Here is a 22865-nt window from a genome sequence, read left to right as displayed (position 1 = left end):
GTGAAACAGGATGTTGGAAACCAAGAATCGTACTTTAAGAGTTATGAAATGTGTGTAAATTCGTGACTGTATCACAATGCTGACGAATATTTTATTTGGACACTTATATTTATAGGATTTTCTTTCTACAGATTTGCAACGCTAATTCTTGACCTGTGAAATATTTTTATATGAGACTGCCACTGTAGCGGAAACTGCTGTCGTAAATATTTCCGTAAGAAAGTTAAGTGACCACCTGCATGTAATGCGTCGTGGGCACCCAGCTGTGTCAGACGCCTGGAGAAAAAGCCATTAGCGCGTGCCTTTCAGAGCACAGAAAAAAAAGGGAGGCCATTATCCTGGCCATTGTCATTCCTTTAGAGAAAGCATCGCAAATCCGACACGCTGATTACTTGGAAACATATCGTACTTTCTGATATTTACTGAAATGCCTAATGAAATGACAAGAAATAGTTTGTCTACACACCTGACTATGACTACTGGCTTCCTAGATGAGAGATTTTTTTACTACTTATGAAATGCCACATGACTATTGAACGATATTTTTATGCTTTGCTTTTCATAGTTGCTTATTTCATTTGATATCTGGTTTCCAGCTGTGTTGCAGCATTGCTTTTATGAAATGAAATGCATTTGCTAATGTGAACACTTTCTGTCAACAGATCTATTAAATAATTATTTTATGATCCACATTCTTTAAAAAAGGAGCACTTGGAAAGGAAAGAACAATGAGAAGGAACTAGTAACAGTAACACATAATTTTCTTTTCAAGTACATGGTAATATTTTTTTACAATCAGTTGTTATGGTGCACCACTTTAATTACATAGACATTAAGATGTGAATAGACATTTCTCTTGTCTGCATTGTTGTTTTTACTGCAATATTTTTTCTGCTTGAGCTATGTCATGTTTAGGTATAAGTTGCTGCTGTTTGCCAGGCATAGTGTTATTGAATTTGACTTTTGCTAATTTATGCTGCTAGCTTTGCCAATTAGCATTTTTTGCATTGCTGTTTGTGTTAATTTGTTATGTGATGCTGCATTGCCTCGTCCCTTGGTATACATATCTCTGAGCTCAGTAGATTTAAGTTAGCTTAAGAGGGGGTAGACTATATAAGAAACTGACTATGGAGAATAGGTAAAGAATGCATTGCAAAGTTATATGAAAAAGATTTGGGCCCCAATGAGTATTGTACAATCAGACATAATTATTTTGAAAGAAATGTGAATAGAATATAGGAAGGAGGTATAGATAGGACTTTTTGGGAATAATGATGAATGAAGGGAGATCTCCGAGAAGTAAAGAAAGTTTTGTTTGCAAAATACTGCAGTAAAACAAACCCTGTCCTTTCCTTTGGTGTTATCCCACTACATGTTTGTGTACCCTTGTGTATTTGTGTTTTTCCTGTCTTTATGTGTTTAGCTGATGAGAGCTATGTTGTAGAATTTTTCTAATACTCTGTTATTTTCTTTGTAAAGATGCTTAGACTTTATTTATTCTGTTTTGTTTTAATGCTCATGTGTGAAGTTGTTGTTTCCAAAGCTATTCTGATCTTTATGTAGGTACTTATAATTCCTGTAACACTGATGTCTATGTTTATTTCTATTCTTTTGTAAAGCCTGTATTACTACAAATGTTATCTGTATTGTTATGTTTTTAATGATGTATTTTGTATCTTTGTAATTGTATTCTTATGTTATATAATTGTAATTGACGCCAGTTAATCAAATTAAGTAACTTGTAAACATTCATTTCTCTGCACACTTTTCTGTTGGTCATAGTATATGCACAATATGTGAGAAGTTGGGACTGTTAGTGTTTGCACGTGTGTTAATAATTCAGCAAGGGACTGGATAACAGCATTGCTGGTTCTACGGACATTTAAAAAAAAAAAAAAAAAAAAATTCGTGAGTGCACAAGTGGTGGTTTATGGACTTGCTATCTTCTCTGCAAGACTCTTCAATGGTAATTGTGCACCTGCACAGTCGCAACAGATGGCTGCTGGCCATTTCTACAAGGACTACAGTGGGTCTACACCTTTGCTGACTCACCAGTACCATTATTTCTACAAAGCCTGCAGTGGGTCTGCACCTCTGGTGGCCCACCAATACCATACTCTCTACCAGGACTACAGTGGGTCTGCTCTGTGATGACTTACCTACCAATATTCTTCAAAACTTCGAATGACTCTGCTGTGGGTTTGCTCCATTGTGGCCCATTACCTGTCAGCATGTCAAGAGTCAGCACTGTCTTTCCATTGGACGGACAACACTACTTCTTCAAGACTGTATGGAAATCCACTACTTCTGTGTGCAATTTCTTTTACTAATGAGAACCTGTAATTACTATTATGATGAATGATCAGGAGTGTCTTTGTGGACTGTGAGAAAATTTTAGCTTTTGACCAACGTTGTATCAATAAGTGTGTGCATTTTATATCTTTGTTAGTGTAATTGTGAAAAATTTTTGTCAAATCTGTATTGGCCAGTGCCCAACACCATTTGTAAAAATTTTTTGTGGGGAGTATGGGGGCTATGTAAGTAGGCTGTTTATGTTTTCTCTATGTAAGTAGGCTGTTTATGTTTTCTCTATGTAAGTAGGCTGTTTATGTTTTCTCTATGTAAGTAGGCTGTTTATGTTTTCTTATTGGCAACGTTACGTAGCGCTCAATATGAAAATCACTGGCTGTGCTGTGTGCAGTCTGTGGCTGCTTTGCATTGTTGTAATACTCGCCATTGTAGTGTTAGGCAGCTGGCTGTGAACAGCGCGTAGCGTTGCGCAGTTGGAGGTGAGCCGCCAGCAGTGGTGGATGTGGGCAGAGAGATGGCGGAGGTTTGTAATTTGTCATGAACTGCTATATTTATATATGATGATATCAAGGTAAATACATTGTTCGTTCTCTATTAATATCTTTCATTTGCTAACTATCCCTATCAGTAGTTAGTGCCTTCCATAGTTTGAATCTTTTATTTAGCTGGCAGTAGTGGCGCTCGCTGTATTGCAGTAGCTTGAGCAGCGAAGATTTTTGTGAGGTAAGTGATTTGTGAAAGGTATAGTTTAATGTTAGTCAGGGCCATTCTTTTGTAGGGAATTTTGAAAGTCAGATTGCGTTGCGCTAACAAAAATATTGTGTGTCAGTTTAAGCACAGTTATGTATAATTGTTCTAAGGGGAAGTCTCGTGTATAAATAGTTCAAAGGGGACGTTTCATGGGGACGTTTCAAAGTTTTTATTTCTTCCACATGGATTTTAATACCTACTCCGAATTTTTCTTTTGTTTCCCTTTTCTGCTTGCTCAATATACAGATTGAATGACATTGGGGAGAGGCTACAACCCTGAGACTGGTTTCACGCAGGTCTCCATGCCACTCTATCCTGTGCAAGCTTCTTCATCTCCCAGTACGTACTGCAGCCTACATCCTTCTGAATGTGCTTAGTGTATTCATCTCTTGGTCTCCCTCTACGATTTTTAGCCTCCACGCTGCCCTCCAATACTAAACTGGTGATTCCTTGATGCCTCAGAACATGTCCTACCAATCGATCCCTTCTTCTAGTCAAGTTGTGCCACAAACTCCTCTTCTCCCCAATTCTATTCAATACATTCTCATTACTTATGTGATCTACCCATCTAATCTTCAGCATTCTTCTGTAACACTACATTTAGAAAGCTTCTATTCTCTTCTCGTCCAAACTATTTATCGTACATGTTTCACTTCCATTTATGGCTACACTCCATACAAATACTTTCAGAAACGACTTCCTGACACTTAAATCTATACTCGATGTTAACAAATTTCCCTTCTTGAGAAACTCTTTCCTTGCCATTGCCAGTCTATATTTTATATCCTCTCTACTTCGACCATCATCAGTTATTTTGCTCCCCAAATAGCAAAACTCCTTTACTACTTTAAGTGTCCCATTTCCTAATCTAATTCCCTCAGCATCATCCGTCGTAATTCGACTACATTCCACTATTCTCGTTTTGCTTTTGTTGATGTTCATCTTATACCCTCCATTCAAGACACTGTCCTTTCCGTTCAACTGCTCTTCCAAGTCCTTTGCTGTCTCTGACAGAATTACAATGTCATCAGCGAACCACAAAGTTTTTATTTCTTCCACATGGATTTTAATACCTACTCCGAATTTTTCTTTTGTTTCCTTTTTCTGCTTGCTCAATATACATATTGAATAACATTGGGGAGAGGCTACAACCCTGTCTCACTCCCTTCCCAACCACTACTTCCCTTTCGTGCACGTTGACTCTTATAACTGGCATCTGGTTTCTGTACAAATTGTAAATTGCCTTCAGCTCCCTATATTTCACCAATGCCGCCTTCAGAATTTGAAAGAGAGTATTCCAGTCAACATTGTCAAAAGCTTTCTCTAAGTCTACATACGCTAGAAACGTAGGTTTGCCTTTCCTTAATCTAGCTTCTAAGATAAGACGTATGGTCAATATTGCCTCACGTGTTCAAATATTTCTACGGAATCCAAACTGATCTTCCCCGAGGTCGGCTTCTACCAGTTTTTCCATTCGTCTGTAAAGAATTCACGTTAGTATTTTGCTGCCGTGACTTATTCAACTGATAGTTCGGTAATTTTCACATCTGTCAACACCTGCTTTCTTTGGGATTGGAATCATTGTATTCTTCTTGAAGTCTGAGGGTATTTCGCGTGTCTCATACATTTTGCTCACCACATGGTAGAGTTTTGTCAGGACTGGCTATCCCATAGCTGTCAGTAGTTCTAATGGAAAGTTGTCTACACCTGGGGCCTTGTTTCGACGTAGGTCTTTCAGTGCTCAGTCAGACTCTTCACGAAGTATCATATCTCCCATTTCATCTTCATCTACATCCTCTTCCATTTCCATAATATTGCCCTGAAGTACATTGCCCTTGTATAGACACTCTAAATATTATCAGAAAACTAATTAATGCAATAAACAATTTACACAGTGTTTTACATACAATACAAAGTGTTTCAAACTCCAGCACTGCACACTTTAATTTGCATATACTGAAAATATAGTACCAATATGTGAAAATTTTAAACAAAAATTATAAAAATTTAAATGATTCATAAACAAATAATGAAGTTCTTCAGTTGATCGACGAAAAAAGGAAATACAGATATGCTGAGGGAGTGTAAACCAATTAGAAAAAAAATAAATAGAAAGTGTTGGGAGCCAAGGCAAAATGGCTGAAGGAAAAATGAGAACAAAACAAAATAAGAAATGATCGTCTGAAGCTGTGGCTCAGCATGTAGAGAAGTCAAAACAACCTTCAATAAACTTATAATTAACGGCGGAAACATTAAGAGTGGAATGGGAATTCCACTATTACTCGCAGAGGGGAGCGCTAGTAGGTGGAAAGGGGATTTGAAGGCTACTCTGAGGGGTAGGAATGTCTGATGACATGATAGAACAGGAAACTTTATATGGAAGGCAGGGCTCCCATATCAGAGTCAGAGTATGAAATAGATCTAGAAGACCATAGATCAAATAAACTGAGAGGATCCATAACATTCTATAGATTTTCTAAAATCATTGGGAGAGGTCGGAAAAATATCATCCGCACAATTCCGAAACAAGAGCGCAAAGTGCGAGAATTATCTCGCAATGAGCTCAACAGCTCACGTATCTTAGATACTGAGAAGAATAGTATACAGGAGACTTGAGACGAATCTTGAGGATCTGTTAGATGATCGTCATTTTGGCTTCAGGAAAGGTAAAACACCAGAGAGGCAGTTTTGGTGATGCGGTTGATAGTGGAAGTAAGACTGAAAAAAGATCGAGATACGTGCATAGTATTTGTGTACCTGCAAAAACCGACAACGTAAAATGGTGCATGATGTTTGAAATTCTGAGAAAAATGGCAATAAACTTCAGGAAAAGACGGGCACTAAACGATATGTACAAGAATCATAGAAAACAACATGACTGGAAAGCCAAAAACGAAGAAGGGTATAAGATAGAGATTCAGGCTTTCGTGCCGCCCGTTCACTATATACATCGATGAAGCTATGCAAGTGGGATTACAGTTCATAGTGAAATGGTAACAATGATAAGATTGAATGATGACATTGCTATTCTCACTGAAGGTGAAGAAGAACAGGATCAGTATAAAGAAACGAACAGTGTAATAAGTTCAGAATAATGATTTACAGTAAATCAACAAAGGTTGATCTTGGGGTGGATATGATCAGCCAAAACGGTCTCATAATCCCTGGCAACAATTCGAATTTAGGAGTAAAATGGGACCTGTGGAATACCCGGATTTGACCATCAAAACCAACACTGAATGCCTGCCATTTTTACTCATGGGACGTAAACCTAGTCGCACGTAGGGAACAGTTTGAGACAACAAAAAAGTAACTTCTCCCATTGCTCCATAGTCTATGTTTCCAGTAACGGACATTTGCTTCACTGAGGAGTGGGTTTTGAATCCAACCTCACCCTGCGATTCCCTACTAATGGAGCTCCGTTCGTGTTGTTTTGGTACTTACGGGGTTCACGAGTGCGACATTCACTGCTGCAGCCAATTTTGCAGCTGTCATTCTCTTATTTTTCGTTCAAATTCTCTATAATGATCGTCTGTCACGATCACTCATAAACACACTTTCGTCCGGGTTGTGACTTAGCGGATGGTGCTTTTTCGCTTTCCGTTAAAGCTGCGCCAATTTTTGATACGATGCCTCTTGAAATACCAGACATATCGGCTGCCTTGGTTATTGAAGTACCCACCATGCGATCGCCAACAATGTGCCCACTTTCGAATTCACTTGGCTCCGACAAACGCACTCACAACTACTCAGAACAGTTTTCTGACCACGACTGACGCTTGCAACGTATAGAGGTCATTCCACAGGTGCCGTTCACGATCAAATAGAACAGCGCAACCTGATGGCTTGCCTAGCATCTACATTTGTGTACTAGCTTCCATTTCTTGCTTTGTTCCCACATTCTTGTCCAACTCCTGGACAGTGCATTCACTGCTCCACATTAGATGATTAATGTGACAATCAACCACTTTGGTAGATGATCCTGTCTTGTGTAGGTCTGTCGTTTTAGTGAACTGTGGTAGGCCTACACCTGTGAAACTGAAAAGATCTAATTGGATTTGGTATAAAAGTATCGTGTTTGAATATGTGTATACCAAGCCTTTATTTATTCCACCATTGCAGTCGTACTGAAAGCTTTGCAAAAACAGACATAATGTCTTATGGGATAACAGCAATCAGTGATTTTATAATGTTACTTTAAATCCGTCCTGATTGCAAACTTTTTTATTATTCATATGACCGGTTTCGGTTCATTCAGAACCATCTTCAGATCTGATATTTAAATTACAGGAGTAACCCGTCCAATTCAGCAACCTATTATGGTTTTCGCAGATACACTGCGGAGAAGCGCTGACGTTTGCTTCTCTTTCCTTTATCAGTGGTGCAGTGGTACAAAGGTCTGCTGTAGCATGTGAAAGTTGCTGAATTGGACGGGTTACTCCTGTAACTTAAATATCAGATCTGAAGATGGTTCTGAATGAACCGAAACCGGTCATATGAATAATAAAAAAGTTTGCAATCAAGACGGATTTAAAGTAACAGTACTGAAAGCTTCATTATATGTTTTTACTTTACTGTTAAGTCTGACCGCCCTCCACGTCGCTATTCATTACGTTGCGGCAAGTCACAACTGCCTTAGGAAAGTTCCGTGTATTGTGCGAGAGGACTGTTAGTTAATTTCTTTTCCTTCAACACTTTTACTACTTATTGTTTAGTGGAAGCATCGATTAGAATCCTCCATTAGAAGAGGGCCAATACCAAGACGTTTCAGTGTCCAGAGTACTTACCTCCCCTATTATGGTTTTCGCAGATACACTGCGGAGAAGCGCTGACGTTTGCTTCTCTTTCCTTTATCAGTGGTGCAGTGGTACAAAGGTCTGCTGTAATTTTATTCGAGTTCTGATAAGGAGGATTCCGTTATGGTGCTACCTTGTTTGGTTAGGTGTAAATACTTCCTGGCGATCCGCTAAAACTATAGTAGGTGTTAAGGTGTACTGTACCCTCCGCGTAGATCAACATTCGCAGTCATTGTGTCAGACAACGTTAAACCCCTGCGCCCCACAGTGATCACTGAAACACGTCAGGAGCTTGCTGTTACAAAGGACTGAGGGCACTCAACAGTTCCCACCCAAGGATTCGTGATATATGCATCCATGAAACGTAGACTGAATCCATGGAATCCTGGCCACTTTTTACAGTCTAGAAGACACGTAATGCCTTATACAATGGCTGGAACATAAAACTCCAGTGTCTGTGATTCCGATAATTCTTTCAGCGTCGTCTCTTAATATGACTTTACTGTTTAATAGTATCGCTCATTGAAACTACTCATAAATGTATTTGCATGGAAATTGAATAAACTTAAATACAACATTCTCACAGAAAATACCTTCCAACGAACATGGTTTGCAGAATCACTCATTTAAAAAAAATGTTACTAGCGCTTCATATTACTCGTACAACAATCAAACCTGCAGAAATTTACAGCCTCTGAGGCTGGACATTCTGATTCATTATATATTGGTAAGTGAATAAACTCAAATACAACATTCTCGCAAAGGTGTATTTCTAAACTCCCAATGAGCATGGTACCTATCAGTGTTGTTAGGAAGTCACGGCAAATGGATCGTGCAACCCACATAAAAAGTATACTATCACTGAAAGTTCATATTTTATCATTTTTTAATCTCTTCTCACCTACTACTATCTCCACCTCCGCTGATAGTATTGCTGTGGCATCACAGTTTAAGATAGGAAAGTTAATTTCGGTGCAACATTTCTGAGCACACAAGTTACATCCAGGTGCAGGCCTGTTGACAGTAAGTTATGCCGACCAGTGGTTGTGAAGTATAATGGAGACCACAAGACCATCAAACCACTGAAAAGCGTTAACGCAGCGGTTTGTATGGCACAAGTTACAGACAGAAGGAGCCCTCTGGTACAACCTAGATATAGTGTGTACGTGAGTCAGACTGGTGTGCTTGTAAGACAAGGGCGCACAGTTAAGTATAAATAGATGCCGGTTTCTAACGAGAGTCATTCAAGTGTGGCAGCTCCCCAGGATGGTGGGGAGTGTCACACCACCAGCTACATGCAGCATCAGATAGGGCGCAAGCGTTTTAGTCCACAGCGGGTCGCTGGTTCGACCCTTTGAGGCCGACATGGGTTCCGCAGCCAGCCAGCGGCGGGACACTCCACGGCTCACTACCGCGGGCAGTCGACTTCTAGCACGCGCTGCAGGCATCCCGAGGTGAGGGCCACAGATTCGGACGCCGGAATGTTGGCGCTCGTTATCGCCGCGATCTCAGACACACCAGCGAGAAGGTCACAGACGGCCACCTATGGCTTATACCAATCAGAGCTGAGTCAGCATGCACACAGACCACCAAGTCAACTGCCGACATCCTGACGACAACACAGCTCCACGGGTGTACAAGGCTCAACGCAGCATCACGTTGCACTGGGTTGCTGGGGCGGTGGCCTCAGCATTTCGGGACCTGTGACGCGGACAGATGTGAACAGGGCACTCTAGTTGAAACAAATAAATCACTTGAAGACTCGGACGAGTCTTAATATGGTGCCTTCTACCTCCACTCACTACATTTGGTGACACCTACTATATTTGGTGTCAGAATAGCAGACGTTGTCTGTCCAGTACGACGTTCGTGCCCACCACCTGCTTTATGGTCACAAGTTGTGGTGAGTTTTGACCAGTTTTCTTTTGAGTATTGGAAGTTTTCTTGCTTTTTTCTGTTTTTTCGAGTATGGCTCTTGGCAAGCCACATTTCAGATGTTTTGTGTGGGCATAGAATTTTTTGTAGTGAGAGTAAGTGTTAATGTATTAGGGACAGTAAGAGTTATTATTTTTCTTCGTGGCATTCTATTACTTTTGTATTGGATTATGATGATACTGAGTGTGATGATATGGAGCTGTAGGAAGTCTGGTTGTTCTAGTATTTACATGTTTTGTTTCAAGACTGACTGGGAACGAAAGCAACATAATGTCAGAGTCAAGGACACAAGGTGTGCTGTAGCAAGAAGTAGTGCGGATTTTGTTGAAAAAAATAGCACAATTGACAGTGGACAATACGCAGTTGAGAAGTGAATTAACATGGAGAAGTGAGCAGAAAACCGCATCGGATCAGTCGTTGTTGCCTAGGGTGCAGAAGATTGATCCAGGTGCTGCGAGTTTGATTATGCTGTTTCCTGGCAAGGCATCTGAGGATATGCGTTCGTTTGTGGAGGACTTGGAGACTTTAGGGGTGATGAATGGTTGGTCTGATGTACAGTTGTTACGTATAGCCAAGATTAGATTAACAGGTGTAGTGAAAACATATGTAAGGAGTGTGAGGCCTTAAGGAAGGCAGGACAGTTCAAGCAATTAAAGGAACGGCTTTTACAAAGATACAAAAACAGAATAGCGCTTCGTATTTTAGAGAGAGGTTAAGTATAATGTCAAAGAGACAGGGGGGAGACGATGGAGAAATGCGTGGAAAGCACAAGGGAAATTAATGAGTATACTTACGAGTTGGGTCAGAGTGTTGAAGTAAATGGTGTTCTGTTGCAGGAGGCCGAGCGAAGAGCACTTGATGTATTTTTGAGAGGGCTACTGGCGCATATGTCACGGAAAGTGCGTGAAGGGACTCCAAAAGATTTGTATTCGGCCATTCAGCTGGCAATTAAATGTGAGGAAATAGACGTGGCAACAGGGGTACGTGAGAGGCAAACAGTGTTTGCACTGAACGTGACATGATTTAAGTGTAGTCGTATGGGACATGTGCAGAGGCAATGTACCCGGGAAAGTGGTGTAAATCAGCAGAGTGGAGCATGGAGAAGTGGAGATAGGAGAGACAGACAAGCGTTAAACGGCAGTGGGGGCTCAAGGCCCACCTAAGGGAGCTCCCGTTTAATTTCAGTGCTACGGTTACGTATGCAGAGGTGGAATATTCAGTGGTAGGATCCCTAGGAACGAAAAAGTTTAAGATTTTGTTGGATACAGGGGCGCAAGTGTCAGTGGCTACTAGGAATATAATGGGGCGTAGTTAGACCCACTACGTCATAGGTTGCATGGAGTGGGGGATAATGAGGTCACGCTTTTGGGGTTGGTGACAGTTGACTTTCGAATTGAGGAAGTCAGATTTAATGCATACATGGAGGTAGTACCATGGGTAAGCGAGGCCTACGACCTGATCCTAGGAGTAGATTTCTTGCTTCAACATCATGCCAAAATTGACCTTGGACAACGGACTGTGGAACTTGGTGGAATGTTATTTCACCTAGGGGAAACTGCTGTCAATGCAGAGCTGTCGCGAGGGGCGTTCAACGTAGTGCACAAACCAAATGAACCGCGTACATTAGCATTAAGGCTTAATTCGCATGAGAGTGTGTCTAGTGGCAACGGGAAATCGCTTTGGGTAAGTGTGGAGTCGAATCTACCTATGGGTACAGTATGCGTTGATGAACAATTGGAGGATAATGAAGTTTTCGGTCCATTAGGTTGTTTTGTGAAACGTAGTGTTGTATGCGTACAGGAGGGGAACGACGGGCGAGTAGTTCCCGTGAACGTTGATAATTTAAGTTCTGTAGACGCGAATTTGAGGAAAAGAGATTTAGTAGCATATCTGGATGTGTCAGATGACGAAGACTGGTGTTTTAGAGGTAGGCGAAGCGATCAACCATTAGCTGCTGATAGAACTGCATTACGTGACAAAATTAAGCATTTGAAAGGAGGAGAAAGAGAGCATATAGGAGAATTATTGTGGGAATTTAAGGATTTGTTTTCTCCACAGGGGCCGTTACCAGTAAGTCCATTAGTTCAACACAGGATTCCAGCAGGGAATAAAGCACCTGTTTACCGTAAACCATACAGAATACCGAGATATTTGCAGCCGATTGTGGAGGATTTCATTCATCAGCAGCTTGCGGATGGTATTATAGAGCGTTGTAATAGTTGCTGGGGAGCGGGTATTGTCATTGTGCCTAAAAAAATCTATCGATGGAACTAATAAATACAGGTTTCAGTACTTTTCTACTTTGGATTTGACAAGTGGTTATCATCAGTTAGAGGGGGCTCCAGAGGATCGCCCGGAAACTGCTTTCTCTACATCTGGAGGCCATTACCAGTACGTTAGAATGCCACTCAGTTTGAAAAAAAAACCGGCAACAGAGGTTGCTAGACAGTGTCTTGAGCGGTTTGAAACCACGGCAGTGTCTGGTCTATTTGGATGACATTATAGTGTTTTCAAGTAGTATGGAGCAACATAGACAGCGGTTAAGGGAAGTTTCTATGAGTTTAAGAGGAGCTCGTTTGACGTTGAGCCTGGGGAAGTGTCATTTCGCGTTAGAAGAAGTAAAATATCTGGGTCCTATCATCAGTAAGGACGGAGTGCGAACAGATCCGGGGTTGGTACAGGCTGTAAGGGATTTTCGGGAACCGAAAACAGTTAAAGAAGTGCAGTCATTCATCGGAATCCGCAATTTCTGCCGAAAGTTCGTGAAGGGTTTTGCAGATTTAGCACAGCCGTTGACGCGATTGTTACGGAAGTGTGTGAAATTTGAGTGGACAGAAAAGGGTCAGAAAGCGTTTGACAAACTGAAAGAAGTGTTAACATCAAGTCCGGTTCTTGTGTTTCCAGGAGTTTATACTGGCATACGATGCATCTAATCAATCATTAGTGTGTGTTCTTAGTCAGGAAATTGATGGGAAAGAACATCCTGTAACCTATGCGTCTAGGCAGTTGAATGCAGCAGAGAGGAATTACTCAACAACTGAGAGGGAGATGCTTAGCGTAATCTATGGAATCACATATTTTAAATGATCTTTGTATTGGTTGAACTGGTTGTTGGGTTGAAGGATCCGTCCACTAGACTCTCTAGATGGACTCTGAGGCTTAGTGAATTTGACTATGAGGTTGTGCACAAGACTGGGAAGAAGCACAGTAATGCGGATGCACTAAGGAGGAAGGTGGCATAAGTAGAAGTCGTAGCTTATGACCTAGCAGTATAGAAAAAGTTACAGGACGCGGACAACGATTGTGAATTGTATCGGACACAGCCACAATTTAATATATACGATGGTCTTCTGTGCAGGGAAACGAAGTTACGGCCAAGGGTAGTAGTGCCAAAGAGGATGAGAGATGAGGTTTTAAAGGAAGCACATGATCACGTGTTATCTGGTCATGGAGGTTGTAGAGCGACGAACAGAAGAGTGACGGAGAGGTATTGGTGGAGAGGTAGGAAAGTAGGTGTGGAACAGTATGTCAAGAATTGTATACCATGTGAGCAGAGAGAAGATTTGAGTCGAAAACAGATACAGCTAAAACGAATACCAGAAGCGACATGTCCATTCTCTTTGTTGGGGATTGATGTCTTAGGAGCTTTTAGGGGAACACCATCGGGGAACAGATTTGTTGTTGTTGTTGTTGTGGTCTTCAGTCCTGAGACTGGTTTGATGCAGCTCTCCATGCTACTCTATCCTGTGCAAGCTTTTTCATCTCCCAGTACCTACTGCAACCTACATCCTTCTGAATCTGCTTAGTGTATTCATCTCTTGGTCTCCCTCTACGATTTTTACCCTCCACGCTGCCCTCCAATACTAAATTGGTGATCCCTTGATGCCTCTGAACATGTCCTACCAACCGATCCCTTCTTCTGGTCAAGTTGTGCCACAAAGTTTTCTTCTCCCCAATCCTATTCAATACTTCCTCATTAGTTACGTGATCTACCCATCTAATCTTCAGCATTCTTCTGTTGCACCACATTTCGAAAGCTTCTATTCTCTTTTTGTCCAAACTATTTATCGTCTATGTTTCACTTCCATACATGGCTACACTCCATACGAATACTTTCAGAAATGACTTCCTGACACTTAAATCAATACTGGATGTTAACAAATTTCTCTTCTTCAGAAACGCTTTCCTTGCCATTGCTAGCCTACATTTTATATCCTCTCTACTTCGACCATCATCAGTTATTTTGCTCCCCAAATAGCAAAACTCCTTTACTACTTTAAGTGCCTCATTTCCTAATCTAATTCCCTCAGCATCACCCGACTTAATTAGACTGCATTCCATTATCCTTGTTTTGCTTTTGTTGATGTTCATCTTATATCCTCCTTTCAAGACACTGTCCATTCCATTCAACTGCTCTTCCAAGTCCTTTGCTGTCTCTGACAGAATTACAATGTCATCGGCGAACCTCAAAGTTTTTATTTCTTCTCCATGAATTTTAATACCTACTCCGAATTTTTCTTTTGTTTCCTTTACTGCTTGCTCAATATACAGATTGAACAACATCGGGGAGAGGCTACAACCCTGTCTTACTCCCTTCCCAACCACTGCTTCCCTTTCATGTCCCTCGACTCTTATAACTGCCATCTGGTCTCTGTACAAATTGTAAATAGCCTTTCGCTCCCTGTATTTTGCCCCTGCCACCTTTAGAATTTGAAAGAGAGTATTCCAGTCAACATTGTCAAAAGCTTTCTCTAAGTCTACAAATGCTAGAAACGTAGGTTTGCCTTTCCTTAATCTTTCTTCTAAGATAAGTCGTAAGGTCAGTATTGCCTCACGTGTTCCGGTGTTTCTACAGAATCCAAACTGATCTTCCCCGAGGTTGGCCTTTACCAGTTTTTCCATTCGTCTGTAAAGAATTCGTGTTAGTATTTTGCAGCTGTGACTTATTAAGCTGATAGTTCGGTAATTTTCACATCTGTCAACACCTGCTTTCTTTGGGATTGGAATTATTATATTCTTCTTGAAGTCCGAGGGTATTTCGCCTGTTTCATACATCTTGCTCACCAGATGGTAGAGTTTTGTCAGGACTGGCTCTCCCACGGCCGTCAGTAGTTTCAATGGAATATTGTCTACTCCGGGGGCCTTGTTTCGACTCAGGTCTTTCAGTGCTCTGTCAAACTCTTCACGCAGTATCATATCTCCCATTTCATCATCATCTACATCCTCTTCCATTTCCATAATATTGTCCTGAAGTACATCGCCCTTGTATGGACCCTCTATATACTCCTTCCTCCTTTCTGCCTTCCCTTCTTTGCTTAGAACTGGGTTTCCATCTGAGCTCTTGATATTCATACAAGTCGTTCTCTTATCTCCAAAGGTCTCTTTAATTTTCCTGTAGGCGGTATCTATCTTACCCCTAGTGAGATAGGCCTCTACATCCTTACATTTGTCCTCTAGCCATCCCTGCTTAGCCATTTTGCACATCCTGTCGATCTCATTTTTGAGACGTTTGTATTCCTTTTTGCCTGTTTCACTTACTACATTTTTATATTTTCTCCTTTCATCAATTAAATTCAATATTTCTTCTGTTACCCAAGCATTTCTACTAGCCCTCGTCTTTTTACCTACTTGATCCTCTGCTGCCTTCACTACTTCATCCCTCAACGCTACCCATTCTTCTTCTACTGTATTTCTTTCCCCCATTCCTGTCAATTGCTCCCTTATGCTCTCCCTGAATCTCTGTACAACCTCCGGTTCTTTTAGTTTATCCAGGTCCCATCTCCTTAAATTCCCACCTTTTTGCAGTTTCTTCAGTTTTAATCTACAGGTCATAACCAGTAGATTGTGGTCAGAGTCCACATCTGCCCCTGGAAATGTCTTACAATTTAAAACCTGGTTCCTAAATCTCTGTCTTACCATTATATAATCTATCTGATACCTTTTAGTATCTCCAGGGTTCTTCCATGTATACAACCTTCTTTCATGATTCTTAAACCAAGTGTTAGTTATGATTATGTTGTGCTCTGTGCAAAATTCGACCAGGCGGCTTCCTCTTTCATTTCTGTCCCCCAATCCATATTCACCTATTATGTTTCCTTCTCTCCCTTTTCCTACACTCGAATTCCAGTCACCCATGACTATTAAATTTTCGTCTCCCTTCACAATCTGAATAATTTCTTTTATTTCATCATACATTTCTTCAATTTCTTCGTCGTCTGCAGAGCTAGTTGGCATATAAACTTGTACTACTGTAGTAGGTGTGGGCTTCGTATCTATCTTGGCCACAATAATGCGTTCACTATGCTGTTTGTAGTAGCTTACCTGCATTCCTATTTTCCTATTCATTATTAAACCTACTCCTGCATTACCCCTATTTGATTTTGTGTTTATAACCCTGTTGTCACCTGACCAGAAGTCTTGTTCCTCCTGCCACCGAACTTCACTAATTCCCACTATATCTAACTTCAACCTATCCATTTCCCTTTTTAAATTTTCTAACCTGCCTGCCCGATTAAGGGATCTGACATTCCACACTCCGATCCGTAGAACGCCAGTTTTCTTTCTCCTGATAACGGCATCCTCTTGAGTAGTCCCCGCCCGGAGATCCGAATGGGGGACTATTTTACCTCCGGAATATTTTACCCAAGAGGACGCCATCATCATGTAATCATACAGTAAAGCTGCATGCCCTCGGGAAAAATTACGGCTGTAGTTTCCCCTTGCTTTCAGCCGTTCGCAGTACCAGCACAGCAAGGCCGTTTTGGTTATTGTTACAAGGCCAGATCAGTCAATCATCCAGACTGTTGCCCTTGCAACTACTGAAAAGGCTGCTGCCCCTCTTCAGGAACCACACGTTTGTCTGGCCTCTCAACAGATACCCCTCCGTTGTGGTTGCACCTACGGTACGGCTATCTGTATCGCTGAGGCACGCAAGCCTCCCCACCAACGGCAAGGTCCATGGTTCATGGGGGGGACAGATTTGTTCTGACCATAATATACCATTTTTTGAGGTATGTGGACCTGGTGGCTATGGTAAATTAACAGAGGCAGCAATGGTCGCGCACGTGTTAGGACACAACTGGATTTTAAGGTTTGGTGTACCGAAGACAATAGTTATTGACCAGAGGACGAACTTCATCTCGGATTTAATGAAGGAACTGCGTAAATTACTGAATGTAAATAAGTTGAGGACAATCGCGTTGCATCCACAGGCCAACGGAAGGACAGAACGGGAACACAGAAGAAAGGGAAGATGCTGAGTTTTTATGTGGATTCTCATTACCATCAGTGGGACGAGTATTTGAAGCAAATTGTATGCATGTATAATGCAAAAGTCCATATAAATACCAGCTTGCCTCCATATGAGGTAGTGTACGGGCGAAAAATGTCACCACCGTTTGATTTGGTGAGGCTACAGAAAGTAAGGCCGGTGAATCTGTACGTCAATTCGCAAGGACAATTCGGGATGTTTGGAAACTGGTATAAAAGGCGAATATAAAGGCTTTGGAAAGGCAGGAAGAAGCAGTAAAGCGAAAAGGAAGTTTACCACAGTATAAAGTGGGGCAATGAGTAATGCTGTCCAGCCCCTATACCCAAAAGGGAAGAAGAAGAAGTTCCTCACGAGGTATCAAGGGCCATACCAAGTTGTGGAAATCACATGCCTCGTTAATGTTAAGCTTCAGCTGCCAACTAGAACAACGATGGTACGCATGAGGCGGTTACGGCCATTTAAGGGTTGCCCGGATGTGATTCCAGGTGTGTCGCAGGAAAGAAAGAGGAAGCAAGTGAGAATAAAGAGAGGTGCTAAACAAAGAGAAAACCAGTAATATAGAGTACAGCATGAAGTACTGTATGCTTTGCGATCCAGAGAGTGATAGAGTAATTGTAGTTTTTTTTTGTTTTCGTGTAATGTATCATTGAGTTTGCATAGACTAATTAGGCATAGTATTTTATATTTGTTTTCGAATATTGTGAGCCTGCTAGGGACAACAGTCTTTTTGAAGAGGGAGAAAGGGTGATGGTGATCACTGTCCTCAGATCACTAAAAAGGGAAGTGTAGCGTCCGGCGTATGTGGAGTGTTGTTGGAGGAGAAATCAAACGCAGTTCTGGAGAAATAAATGTGTCGGAGTAAATTTTGCGGCAAAGCCGTAATAAATATGTTTTGAACGATGTCAGAGTCATACGATTTCCTGTTTAAATTTTTGTTATCGACAGTGTTGGGTCAGGAAAGTCGTGTTTATTGCACCAGTTCATATAACATAAATTTAAGTATGAAAGTTGTCAGACAATTGGTGTTGAGTTTGGATCAAAAATAGTGAATGTTGGAGAAAGATCTGTGAAGCTTCATATATGGGACACGAGCACGGTGCAGTTATTTATAGCCAGGGAAAAGGTATAGACTGACCAATGGTGTCAAAATTGAGCTTGCAACGGGTCAGGATCCATTGGATCTTCTCCACCTACGAGAACTTGGTAGTAGTAGCAAGTTGTTTTGAGCAGGGAGTATTTGCAGAAGCAAAACTTATAGAGCTCAATGGGAGCGGAATTTTAATCAATGGAACTAAGTGTAACATAATAGGACCAACATTCCACCTGCCACCGTCAATTTCAGGAGTCAGACAATCGAATGTTACGCAGCCACAGCAGTACTGGCCAAAAGCCATTTTAGAGTTTTGCCAAGTCAGAATTTGACCTTGTTAAATCAAACTCTTGAGCCAGGTCTGTCAAGATCCATAAACCAGTTCATTTTAGAGCAAGAGGTTCGCATATCAGCCGAAGAGCCTGTGCAACATGTCGCTCAGTATACGGAAAGGCAATGACAAATAACGATCATTTTGAGCATCTCTGTGCCAAGTGTCATCGCAACCATAACTTTGTTACGTGTTGTTTTCTTTCTGATCAGGCGGAGAGCTAATTCCAAGAGGGAACCCTGGGTAGTAGAAGTGTCAGTGGATTGGATACCGAGGGCGTGAGATGAGTAGGTAAGTGGTTGATCGAGCAGTGGTCGTCCAGTAGGGACTTTTACGTTTCGTTTCTTGTCATGGTTTTAAGGGCCGCTAGACCACATTTAAGATTTCTAATAGTAAGAAAATATGTCATAGGTGCCAACCCTAGTTAGGAGCTGGTTAAGGGTCGATCCGTGGACTGGGTCTTTCCGAAGAGAGGAATAATGTAACGGCACTACAGTTTAACATAGGAAAGTTAGATTCAGTGCTATATTTCTGAGTGCTCAAGTTACAGCCAGGCACGGGCCTGTTGACAGAAAGTTACACTGACCACCATCGTATTAAATCCGGGCAATAGTTACTTTAGATGTGGGAAGTGCAGTTTAATAAATGGATCGCGGATCAACTTTAGAATCTTTTTGGGTTAGAGTAGCTCCTATAGAATCACTAAGGTGGTAGCATTTAGCCTTATAGTAATTATTAGGAGAATTGCTATCCATGAACGAAATTCTGGATCATTCTCCCATTACGCATGACCTAGTTGCCGTGCAATGAGACTGAAAGGTTTTCAATCATACGATGGAAAAGGTATAACCACTGCAGGTAGTAAACATCGCGATAGATGGATTTTACTACCGATATATCGATAACACTGGTGGCTATCACCATGACCTACTTCTGCCATGACCAACTGCTGCACGCGGTTGGCCTTCTTTGAGCCCAACTGTTGTTTTGTTAATCAGATCAATTTTTACTTGCAGTTGAATTTAATGTAAGTGCCGCTTTTCTTTTTATGTCTTCGTGCTGTTGTAATATTATCTAATTACCGATAAGTTTGGTAGAAGAAATAAAGGAAAAACCGATTTTGATACATCTATTACCTAAGTCAGAAATATGTACGCGCTACTAAGACAGACTAATGACATATAGTAGTTTAATGTTAGCCCTGGAGGGGGAGACTGGTAGAATTTTGGAGTTGGAATATTTCACTGTGTCACGAGGCGTGGGAACGGTAAGCATCGTTACAGACAACATCGAATTAAATTCAGTGCATACAAATAGATTTGGATTCGCACTGATCAAAATCACATCACCCAAATGGCGAGGGTTGTGTTTGGTCATCTTTCCAAATCGTATTAAGTGTGCAAATAATAATTTTACAGGAACCGAAAAAGAAAGTTTAACTTCCTAACCAAACGAAGACGTCAAATTTCTCGACTGCAGGACCTAAGTATTTAAATTATGCTCCAGAGTCGGTCGTGATCGAAATTGTTTCCCACTGCAAGAAACCGACATTTAAAGTTTTAAATTTCACTTAATACGTTTTTAAGCTATTCACTTAAAAAATACGTTTTGATCCAATCATATTTTCACATAATACGATTTGAAACTTCATTTGAATTTTTTATTGATGTTGTTGTTGGACATAGCTCATTACGTAAGGAACTAAAGTTATTAACACATTGTTTTTGGAGATCTATGTGTTACAGTCTTGCACTTAGTCCTTCTTTCTCTTGTAAACAGTCATCTTCCACATGCGTCGGAATACCAGTTTCAGTGTCAAAATGCAAAACTGCAATCTACCAACCTCTTTCCAATTATCTCCAAATCTTCTTTTCAACATTTTATCGACGTCTAGTTTCTTAGCGTCAGGTAATGTCGTTTATCAATGGAATGTCGACTGCGGTTTCCTGCTAAATACTTTCCAGTTCTTCATCGTATAACTGAGTCTGCGATCTTTATCCAATTTGGTTTGTACACTGTAAACTTTATTTTTTGCTTTCGCCCGGTTTACTGGGATGATTCCACACTTGAATCTGCCTTCTTTGTGATTACAAAGTGGCTCAAAATCCCTTTAATGTGAATCTCCGTTGAAGTACCTAAAACGAAATACGTCTCGTCAGGTCCTAAATACAAATAGTAAAGTTCATTCATGCAATATTTGCCACACGATTAACACTCCAATCCACCGACGATACAAATTTCACTGAAAATGGTCATTCGAATACATCAGATATTATTAATTACTGAACTTCCTTTTCACACTTTAGTTTTTGCAGCACTAATTCTCATTCTACTTCTTCTCGATCGCTCCCTCACGGATAAATATCCTTCCTCACACTGTGAGCTGTAAGATGAAAACAACAAGCAAAAAAGTGGACTAATAACGCAGGCTGGGAGACTTGTCCTAAACATAATACGTTTTCAACCGTCGACTGCGATGTACATAATACGGTTTATCGCATCAAATTGTATTTTGGCCTCGGCTGCATTGAATGTGTTTTGGAACGAAGCATCTTATTTTTTGAAACAATTGCCAAAATGGTAAAATATAGCCCAGTCTGGTCACACAAGTGTAACTCAGTTATGAAAATCAATTTGGGTACGGAACAATGGAGGTTATGCGGAGAGCTGAAGCGGTATGTGATTACAGCATATTCTACAGTTTGTTCGTTTCTACGTTTCTATAACTCTTTTTCAGCACCCTGTTCGCCGTGGTCGTCACAACTATACGTTTGCTCGATTTACTCTTGATTAACCCAATCACTGGTTCCCAAGCCTTGCCAACATTATAGCCACGGTCACGGTTTATGAGGTCGTCGTTGGTGCGAATTTCAATTGCCTCTCTAACAACGCTGTCCCAGTATCTCGACGTCTGTACCAGAATATTGTGTCCGTTGGACACTGTAGACTGGTAGTACTTCCGTGGATATTTTGAAATCAAGATACATTCATAGGACTTGTCGACCTGGAGAAAGCGTACGACAATGTAAAATAGAGTAAGATGTTCGAAATTCTGAGACTTGACGTTGCTATCCTGACTGAAAGTGAAAAGGAATTACATGATCTGCTGAATGGAATGAAAAGTCTAATGAGCACAGATAATGGACTAAGAGTAAATCGAAGAAAGAAGAAGTAGCAGGAATGAGAACAGGTAGAAACTTAACATCAGGATTGATGGTCACGAAGTAGATTGAGTTAAGGAATTCTACTACCTAGGCATCAAAACAATCAAGGACGGACAGAGCAAGAAGAACATTAAAAACAGAGTAGCGCTGGCTCGAAGGATATTCCTGGCGAAGAGAAGTCTTGCAGTATCAAACATAAACATTAATTTGAGGAAGAAATTTCTGAGAATGTACGTTTGGAGCACAGCATTATGTAGTAGTGGAACATGGACTGTGAGAAAACCAGAACAGAACCCAATCGAAGCATTTGAGGTGTGATGCTACAGACGAATGTTGAAAATTACGTTGACTGATAAGGTATGGAGTGAGGGGGTTCTGCGCACAATCGGAGAGGGAATGAATATGTGGAAAACGCTGACAAGAAGAAGAGACATGGTGACAGAAAATCTGTTAAGACATCAGGATATGCCTTCCATGGTACTAGAGGAAGCTGTAGAGGGTAAAAACTGTAGAGGAAGACAGTGACTCGAATACATCCAGCAAATAATTGAGGACGCAGGTTGCAAGTGATACTCTGAGATGAAGAGGTTGGCAGAGGAGAGGAATTCGTAACCGGCTGCATCAAACCAGACAGAAGACTGATGACTGAAAAAAAAAGTTTTTTGTGCGTAACTAACATAAATTAGACCAAAATAATTTCAGTAATGCAGCAGGACAGAAGGAAAAGAGAGATGAACTCTTGAAATACTTTCGAAGCAAAAATGACATTTTGCATAACAGGAGCTAAGCAAAGAATTTTAGGTCACTAAAGTAAGGTACTTCAGGATGTTGTTTTGTTAGCACTTCTGTTTAATTTCACGAGGAATAAAATACCAGATTAGTAATACGAAAGCCACTGATCCGGAGTTCTAACGACGAATCTGCACACCATTTTCGTTCTTTAAATGAACTTTACCCAGTTTTCGGGGCTCACTCCTTGAACGACGAAGCATAAAGCACTTTCATAGAATTCATTTTCCTATTACTGCAGCCCCCTTAAAGAAAAATCGACAATAATCAAGATTTTTACCAAACTCAAGCATATCTTCGTTTACTTCATGAGTGGGTTGTTTCGCCAAACTTTTCGTCTTTGTTCTTCCGTATGATTCAAAAACATCATCAGAGATGCTAAAATACTGCCTACCTAAACTCCAAAATGTGGTTTTCATTTTACAGTGAC

Source organism: Schistocerca piceifrons, chromosome 1 (genome assembly GCF_021461385.2).
Source record: "Schistocerca piceifrons isolate TAMUIC-IGC-003096 chromosome 1, iqSchPice1.1, whole genome shotgun sequence".
NCBI lineage: Eukaryota > Metazoa > Arthropoda > Insecta > Orthoptera > Acrididae > Schistocerca > Schistocerca piceifrons.
Note: the sequence above shows the minus strand (reverse complement) of the source record.